This window comes from Pinus tabuliformis, chromosome 6 (genome assembly GCF_031772625.1).
Source record: "Pinus tabuliformis cultivar Carrire ecotype Pingquan chromosome 6, CPIR1, whole genome shotgun sequence".
Taxonomy (NCBI): domain Eukaryota; kingdom Viridiplantae; phylum Streptophyta; class Pinopsida; order Pinales; family Pinaceae; genus Pinus; species Pinus tabuliformis.
Genome location: NC_142292.1, coordinates 848,488,946 through 848,499,410, shown reverse-complemented (window position 1 = coordinate 848,499,410; position 10,465 = coordinate 848,488,946).

The window sequence follows — 10,465 nt, the reverse complement described above, 5'->3', positions numbered from 1 at the left end:
GAATTTTAAAGGGTCAATACGAATTCCATGTTTCAATACAACAAAACCAAGAATTTGACTAGAGCTAACACAAGACAAACTCTTATGTGAATTGAGCCTAATTTTATAATGTCGACAATGTAAAAATATATCCCTAAGGTGCATTGAATGATCAACAAGAAGCTTCGAGTGAGTAGGTAGATCATCCAAATATGGTTGTATGATATGTTTTATGTCATGGAAGGCATAATTCATTTCCCTCTCAAACGTAGCCCCAACATTTTTCAATCTAAAAGAGAGCTTTCGATATGCAAATGTGCCCTAGGGACAAATGAATACAGTTTTATGTTGGTCCGTCAAGAGAATGTTGATCTGATTGTCTCCAGAAAAACCATCCATAAATGAAATTATTTCACAACCAGCATAATCATCAATAATTTAGTCGGTGAACGGGGTAGGATAATTATCCTTAGGACAAGCGTGATTAATGTCCTGATAATCAACACATACATGAATTGCTCCTTGTTTCTTCATGACAAGAACAATGTTTGACACCCAATCAGTTAAAGTTACTGGGTAGATGAAACCAACACGTAAAAGTTTTTCAACTTTAGCTTTAATAGTGGAAGCCTTCTTTGGATGAGGCATTGCCAAACTCGCTTAGCATCATGATACGTCTTAATTTCATGTACAATGATTCTTGGGTTGATACCTGACATATATTCATATGACAAAAGAAAACGTCTTGAAACTCTTGGGAAAGGGCTTTACAGGTCTTGATCTCATTAGGAGAGAAAGATGCATCGATATGTACATTCTCAACAATACTAGGTTTGATCGAAATGTCAAGAGGGATAGTCTCTTCAAATTTTAATAAATTATTCTTAGAATATACATCATGGGTGGGTACAAAATTCACAAACATCTCAATGATATTGGGTCAATATAGTTCACTAATGTTATCCTCGAAGGAATCTTGCAAGGAGGAACAATGATGATGAACGTCCCATGACACATCATCTGGCATCATGATCTCCATGATTCTTTCATCGGTAGAAAACGTACAAGAGAAAGAATCATAGGATGTGCCATAATCAAAGGAATGTTCAACCCAATTGATCAAAGAGGAGAGAGTATAGTGCACCACAGAGGGTGAATAGATGGCTTACGGTAGTCGAGCTCAATGAGACTGAGCGGAATGTGATCACCAAAAGTGTCAATATTGGATTCATCTGGAACTACCCACGGAGCAACTGGAGTAGTACAAGAAGATATCATGTTCACATGGCAACCAGATTATAGTTGTTGGGATAAGGAGGGGGAAGAGAAAAGGTTCCCATAAGGGAAGAATCCTTAAGTATTCCTACACCAACATATGCTGATATGGGTGTGGGATTTCTACCAAAAGAGGGGCACTTCGAGTAACTTAAGAAGTAGTGGCAAAGAAAGTGAGTTTATCAATGGCTACTATTCCTCTCTTATGAGGGAGAGGAATCATCTTGAAATATGTCAAAACATCAACAGCCATAGCATAAACCCATGTACAACCCAGTAGAAGGTTATAATCTAGCGGTTCGTTGATAACTTTGACTTCTACTGATATGGTCTTGCCACCTAATTATACTTGTAACAAATTCATAATTCCATAAGGCTTGAAACCTCTTCCATCAAAATCATTCAGAGTAGTTGGCGACTCATTCAATTAGAGAGAACCAATGGCCTTCCAGCAAGATAGGGACATGATACAGGTTGAGGCTCCTTCATCCACAATGGAACGATGGATATTCTTACCATGAATAACAACTTCAATCATGAAATATAATTGGCTAGAATTCGAGGAATATGATTCTCATGGTTAAAAGCTACTAGGTTGGAATTTGAAGGATCAATACATCCAATTGTGAAAAGAAAAGTCTTCTCCTGGGTGGGGAAATTTTGCAACACCTCAAGAGTTGACATAGCTGAAGTAGCTAGAGCCAAATCCTCAACTATAATATAATTCTGAGCATCTCTTGCACTAGGGTTGAAAGTAGATTTATGGATAACACCTTTGGGAGGCATAATCATCAATTCAGTAGGAAACACATTTGGAGCAGGATTTGATGGAGATGCAATTGAACTATCAGGTTGATAAATAGTCCAACCATTCGATGGATTCACATTACTGTAGTATTTACTTTAGTGTTGGCTTAAGGGGTCCCGACTCAGGTTTAGAGTTAGCTGTGCCAACTAACGAAACCCTAAATTGTTGGTCCTTTCGGTAACAACCCAAGTAGTGCAGGCTACAGTCTCACCTGAAGAAGTATTGGGGGATGAAATTACTAGGTTTCTATATCCAAAGGTCAGTGTGATGGGCTTCTGGGGTTCCTAGAGCTTATTTAGATCTTCGCGAACCCTAACCCTTACAATACAAATAATTGCAGTAACGTGCAGAAACTGAATCTAAACCTCCATGAAATTCTTTAAACATTCATAGCATTAAGAAAATAAGAAAATATGCCACTTTCGTGCATCAATTAAGAATTTCTTCATATAAATTCAAAATAACAGAGTGAATATACAGAATTTGTTTAAGTAAATATAGATGCACATATACACAATTAGGGCTCAAAATAGTCTTTATTAGATGTATTCTTTTCTGTTACAGAATCTTCTTCCCCGTGCACTCAATGGCAGGATCCTACCCCTTTGCCTAAGTACAAGAAACAAACTTTCCTACCTTAGCTTACTTCCCCATACAATGATCTTCTATTCAAGTCTTTTTTCTAGACTCGCTATGCCTCCTCTATATATAGCCTTCTCTTTTACAATACCATGGTCGACAGACCATGGGAGGGTCACAAAACTCCCTATATTATAACAAAATAAGGGACTAAATCCCCTTTTGACTCTTATGACCTTCGCGCTCCACTCCCTCAAAACGAAGAGACTTTACAAGTATAAAAAAATTAATTACATAATTTTACCCCAGGGGACCCTATCCCAACTGTCCCCCAACACAATTTCATGACTCGTCCTCAAGTCACTATACCAGCACCTTGATCTTCGCATGTAGCTCATTGAACTCCATATTTAAAACTTGCAGGTCTGTTATTCCCTGCATAGTAGCTTGTTTCACTTCTTCGACCAAATTTTCAGTAGTTGGGCCTTCAACTACAAGGCCCATGGTCCTTTGAGTCTATTGCATCCCTTTGAGCTTACTCTGTACTGGGAGAGTCAACTCGCTAGCCTCATATGTCCATGGCTGCATCCTTGAAGAGATGAGCATTTCCTTGTGGTGCAACTCGTCAATCTCTCTCTAAATTAACTTGCCTTCTTGTAGTCTAGTGAACCTTTGCACTAGTGCTAAGGTCCATGTTGTTGTCCTAATTTCATCAAATTGCCTCTACTTCTCCCTGCTGTTTATGACAATATTTCATAGAGTGGGATCCTCCCGTAGTGAGGTCCACAATTCCATGACCTTGCTCAAATAGCTTAGTGCAGCCTTTGACTGCATCTTCCAAGGTTTTCATGCCTTCTTTGATAACAATTCCATGCCGCTCTCTAACTTTTGGAGGAGTCATGGGCTGCAATTTAAATTGTAACTTTGAAATTTGCAATGGCAACTCGAACTAGACTCAGCTAATTTCATACTTGGAATCCTTCACTGCAGCAGCAAATTTTTGAATCTTTTCCACTGAGGCTGCTTCTGTTAGGATCTTGAGATCTGGAAGTTCACTAGAGGCCTCTGAAATGGTTGTTTCCAACTCTTGGCTCCACACTATGACGTCCTCTTTTTCTTTAAGCACCTGCACCTTCTCCTCTAAAATTTGTTGATTGTTTGTATTGACTTCATTGATTTTCAGTAGTGCACGTTGCTCCTAAACCCTTAATTCATCAAACACCCCTTGGTGTAGTTCATGCAGGGTCTGGATGGGGAGTGTCGCGAGATTTAAGCTCAGGTTCTTCATCTACATCAGTTGGGTCCTTTCATCGTTTATCATTGATGAGGGAAATGAAACCATTTGTTGGCTTAAGGGGTCCTGACCCAAGTTCAGAGTTAGTTGTGCAAACCAACAAAACCCTAAATTATTGGCCCTTTAGGCAATAACTCATGTAGCGTAGGCTGCAGTCTCACCTGGAGCAGTATTGGGGGATGACAGAACCAGGTTTCTACATCCAAAGTTCAGTGTGACGGTCTTCCATGGTTCCTAGGGCTTATTTCTATCTTCACGAACCCTAACCCTTACAATAGAGATAATTGTGGTAACGTGCGGAAACCAAATCTAAACCTCCGCGAAATGGTTTAAACATTCATAACATTAAGTAAATAAGTGGATCTGCCACTTTCATACATCAATTAAGTGTTTCTTCATATAAATTCAAAATAATAGAGCAAATATACAAAAATTGCATAAATAAATACAAATGCATAGATACACAATTAGGGCTCAAAATAGTCTTTATTAGATGTATTATTTATGTTACAGACTCTTCTTCCCTACACACTTAGCTGCAGGGGCCTGCTCACTCAGCCTGCAGATTTACCAAGGTCTCCATGCACTCAGTAGTAGGCGACTCCCCCTTCACCTAAGTATAGAAAACAAACTTTCCAGCCTTAGCTTACATTCCCATACAATGATCTTCTATTCAAGATTTTTTCTAGACTCACTATGACTCCTCTATATATAGCCTTCTCTTTTACAATATCATGGTTTGCGGACCATGGGCAGGTCAAAAAATTCACTATATTCTAGCAAACTAAGGGACTAAAGCCCCTTTTGACTCCTACGACCTTTGCGCTCCGCTCCCTTAAAACGCGAAGACTTTACAAGTATACAAAAATTAATTACAGAATCTTACCCCAGGGGATCCTATCCCAACATTTGGGTGGCCACCATAACATCATTTTTCGGCTTAGCGGAGGAAAGCATCAAAACTAAGTTAGAGAAAATGGGATCCCGAGAAACCATAATGGTCTCCTAATTTGGAAATGAATTTGTCAACATAGCGGGTTCAACAAATGATTTAAGGTATTGATTCACTTCTTCCAGGTGTGGAAAATTGTGAGTGAAATTCTCCTCATTACAAATCAAACATGGATAATGAGATTTCCACTTTTTTTAGAAGACTAATTGTTTTGGTTGTCTTGTGGAGGAGTATCTTTCTTCTTTTTACCTTTGGATTTCTTCTTACTTCTTGGTTGTTGAGATTTTCCTATGGAATATTTAATGACATTAATCTCGTAAGTAGAAGCTGCAGGACTGGTCGAAGGAGGGCTTGGGAAGCCACATCAAGAGTCAGACCATATGGTTTACTCTTCAACTACTAGCTGGAAGAACCAATCATGCCATCGAAGACATATTATTATATGCTATAAGATTTAGGAACAATATTGGAAGGTCACAAAGAATTTGGTATTTTATCATAAAGCATGTCAGATTGGGTATAAGCGATATCCAAATACTGGGCATGAGAAATTACCTACTCTTCAGTTATAACTTCTCCCTTAGCGACGTCTTCTATGATGGATGGAAACAAAGACTCAATGAACCATTCAATTAACAATCGATCAGGAACAAAAGTTTTAACCAAATGACGATGACATCGCCACTCATGAACGTGATATAAAATGTGAGTGGCATCAATTTGTTTGAAACTGGTTAAAAGTTCAATTCCAGTCTCATATCTGTTGCTTAACTAGAAATTTATTAGGAATGTCATAGCCAAGGCATTGAAATTATCGAATGAAGCTCTTGGTATTTCAATATACCATTTTGTTGTCGAACCAGTGAGTGTGTGCTGGAAAAGACACAAATGAACAGAGTCATCATTGAGAGAGTTAATAACAACACAAATGACAAGTCATTACATGTGTAGATAGGTCTTCTCTATGATTTCAATTGAATTTAGGGATATCACTACGAAATTTTTTGGGAATAACCAACCACCAAGGATAATGTTCAATGGGATCATTGGAGAGCCTAGTCATATCCAATAGTTTGAGGGTTGCTACGAATGGCAACTGCCTATTGAGGTTTGGTGGAGGATACCATAAGTAAGATGGGATAGCATGAGAAATAGGTATCTGTGTTCCGAGATAGGGATGATTTTGATAACCATAATACAAATAACCTTGCTTCCCAGCTCCAAGATAACCTTGTAAAGGTTGAAACAGCTAGGTTTGGATTTGCTGACGATAAGGCATTTGAGTTATACCTTGATATGGTTGATATTGTTACCCTGTGGGATTTTACATCATCCCAGCATAAAGGGTGTTAGGTTGGTCCTACACCATACAATATACATTCTGACCTACTTGAATTAGAGGAATGGCTTAACCAAGCAATTGTGATTGTAACCTACCTTGAAAAGGTTGGGTACACATGGCTTGGGAAGTGTTAGATACTGGTGGAATATGTTGAATGAAAGATCCAGCCTGTAAAGGTTGGCTTACATTTAATTAAGCTTGAACGGGTTGATATATAGGTTGATGAATAGGCATCTAAGATGTTGGTGGAACATGTTGAGAGATTAAATATGAAGCCACTAGATAATTAGAAATAAACATCTTGGTGTGCATACTATAAGGAGATTCATTTGTAGTCCTAGATAAGAAATATTTTCACTATTGTCCTAGATAGGGCCTAAGAATTTCAATCAAGCAAACGAGGACTAGTTTTGGATCAAATAAAAGAATTAAGAATTGGATCAAATAGAGAAAAATAACACTTGGTAATTGGTTTTGTTATTAAAGTGGAATCATGTCATTGGCACAAAGTGGGTTTTCATAAATAAGCTAAACAAACATGGCCAAGTTGTGAGAAACAAGTCCAAGGCTATGCCCAAGTCAAAAGTATAGACTTCGAAAAAAAATTTAATCCTATAGCTGGAGTAGAGGAAATTTTTTTTTTTTTTTGGAATTTTCATCTTATAATAACTTTAGAGTGTATTAGATAGATGTAAAGTCAACATTTCTTAATGGATAATAGGAAGAGAAGGTGTACATTGAACAACTAGAAGGATTTCTACTCTCAGAAGAGGAAAATGATGTGTGTATGTTGAGAAAAGTTGTGTATGGGTTGAAGCAAGCCTCAAGAGCATGGTATGCTAGATTGGACAAGTATATATAGCAACAAGGATTTAGAAGAGGGACAACAAACAACAATGACATTAAATGTGAAAATTATAATATGTTGATCATTATTGTGTATGTAGATGACATCATTTTTGGAAGTGATTTGGAGTAGATGGAACATCAATTTATTCAAGCAATGCAAAAGGAGTTAGATATTTTCATGCTAAGAGAGTTGTCTTTCTTCCTTGGGTTGCAAATTGTATGGTCGAAAAAAGGTATTTTCATCTCCCAATCTAAGTATTTGAAAGAAACTCTAAAAAAGTTTGGGATGGATGATTATAAACCTATGTGTACACCTATGGTGATTGGCTGTAAACTGAGAAAAGAAGATGAGTCTACCACAGTAAATCAAATGACTTACATATCCATGATTGGAATATTATTCTACCTAACTACTTCAAGACCAAATATTGTGCAAGAATTAAGACTAATTGTGAGAATTCAAGAAAATTGAAATGATAGCCATGTCATTGCAGTAAAGAGGATATTCAAATAAGTTGAAGGAAAAATAGAATATGGCCTATGAACGAGGTAAAGATTTTACCCTTAAAGTTTATTATAATGTTGACTGAGATGGAAGTGTTGATGACAACAAGAGTGCAACTGGAGCAACATTATTCTTATGGAATTGTCTAGTTCCTTGGGTAAGTAAGAAGTAGAGTTCAATCTCTTTATCTACAACAATAGCTAAGTACATAGCCATAACTACTTGATGTACCCAAACTATGTGGATAAAGAATACACTAAAGGATATCAAATTTTATTTTGATAATCCAATTCCCATTTTGTGTGATAACACAAGTGGCATTACTATTTCCCAAAAACAATTATGCACCCTATGAGCATTAAAATGTGAATTAAATATCATTTCTTGAGAGATCAAGTTGCTAACATTGTTGCGAGATTGGAATATGTGGCTACTAATGAATAGGGTTGCAAACATTTTCACAAAGCTACTACCCAAGGAGCCTTTTGAATACCGTAGTCACAAACTGGGAATGGTATCTCCCTCCTCAAAATAACTCAAGAGTGTATGAGAATTCACAGCTAATTTATTTTGGAAGAAATCTAATGAGTATGTTGCAGGAGAATAATGATGAAATCTTCAAATTTCTATGTTTTTTATATGTTTACAAGGAGTTTTTGCATGTAGTCATACACATCACCACGATGTGACATGATCTCAAGGGGAGATATATTAGCCATGTATATACTTTTCCATTTATTTCAAAGTGGGAGAAGGTATCGTGCTCAAACATTTCTGAGCATAGTGGACCCTATGGGGATAAGATGATGTGTTCCTAGAACAAAAGGGGGAGGAAACATGCAAATAGCCGAAACCAAAGAAAAATAAGAATATGGAAAAGGGAGAATATGTATGGCTTTAAGGTATAGAGAGGACAATTCAAAGAAGAAAAATAATAATGTATAATCCACAATGGCAAGTGTCATATTATGGGGGATCATTGAATGAAGTGACAGGTGAGCCTGACTAGTGTCAAAAGGAATCTTGTTGTATGTTGTGTGTTGTTGTTTCTTGTCAATTATTATCAATACCTTAGATGATGTTTGGTATAATTTCCATCAATGCTAAAGGGGGCGATTGTTGGACACAATATTGAAGATTATTGGGAATAATGTTGTCATTGATTGGCACATGTGACTAGTCATGGAGATTGTTGTTGAGAAGTCATTGATGTCAAGGTAAGAATCAAGCACATTGTTTTGGTCATTGTAGAGAACCCTAATACCAATATAATAATTGAAGAATCCTTAAAAAAAATATGGCTGAAGTTGGTGGATGTATTGTTTAATGGCCTACTGGTTGAAGACATTTTGTCTGCATAATATCAAGTCAAATGCCCTTACAAACTACATGTTTGGAAGGTTCTCAAAAAGACCTTTCCAATAGTATATGATAGTCTGAAAAACTCCTAAGGGTTGTGGAGTTATGACCAGTTCAAGTATCATTGGGTTCCATGGGTCTCATGGTTCCGCCAATGCCACATCATTGAGCCCTAGGCGCTTGACTAATGGTGACTATGTGAAGGTATTTAGCCCACAGTCCCATAGTCTATTGAATAATAGAGCCGAGAGATATGACTTTTCCCATTAGTTTTCATAAAATTTGAAACCCCACCTTAGAGTTGGTTTCAAGTGTTATGTCACGACAAGGAGTGGCCCGTAGTGGGGTGATGGTCCCTAGAGACAAAAATGGTTCTGATAGTTGTTGTCAATATTTGTATCCCACTTTAAGGCTTGCATAAAGTCTTATTGTAATGGGTGAGATGCATAATGGGAGTGCGAGATAGACATAATTCAAAACTAATGGCACAAGGATAGGTGGAAGACCACTAGACAAATAAAAAGGAAACATGTGGCATTAGAGTGATGTATGATGATGTCATCTAACCCTGGGAGATCTAGGAAGAGGTACTGGTTGACAGGACCAAGAGATGGAGACTGCAAGATGGGAAACTTCTTTGTCAAAAGATGTGAAGTTTCATGTCCCACCATCGAGCTAAAGCCACAAGGGCTTCACTATGGGAGAAATATCATACCACATGGGTTCATATTGGGGGATATAAATTGAGGAAAAAATGACATAATATATTGGGGGATATATAGGGGGTAAAGGGTTTTTATATTGCAAATATAAAAAATGGAGCTTAAAGTTAATGAAAAAATATAAAGGGGTATAAAAAAACGTTAATCAAAAAATGGATACGTACAATATCTAGTGAAAGTAGGGGTTTTTTAAATTGGGAAGAGGTATTGGGTTCATATTGGTAGGGGGTTAAATAATGTGATTTTTAGAGGTATTTTCCAATATGTATTAAAATTAAGGCTATCTTTTACTATGCCACGAATGCACGTGATATGTCATAGGTTCATTGAGTGAATCCCACGTGGCTAAAGCATTTTGTAGAGGTTTCAATAGGATATGGATGAGGTTAATAAAGCAAGAGACAAGAATGTTTTCGATAGCTAAAATATTGGTCAAGTTCTTCAGATGTTAAGGCAAGGTGTGATTAGCCTATGGTTATGGCCACTAGTATGTGATGCTGAGAAAAGGGATAAGGCTGTAATATCATGTACAATTTAGGATTTGGCACTGAATTTAATTAAAAAATAAAAGAAAATATTTTACAACTAGAGAGTTGAGGAGTTAAAATGAAGAGACTGTGGTGGTTATGAATTAGAGAGAAGATTTGACACATTTTGAATGAGTATAGAGAGCCATGATAATAGAACTGCAAGTGCAGAGAGGTATCTCTTCAAGTAATAGAAAATTTGAAAAGTTCTTTCTCAAGCCCCAAGATAATGAAATGAAACTCTGGTTCTTGAAAGCATGGAATTTGTACTAGA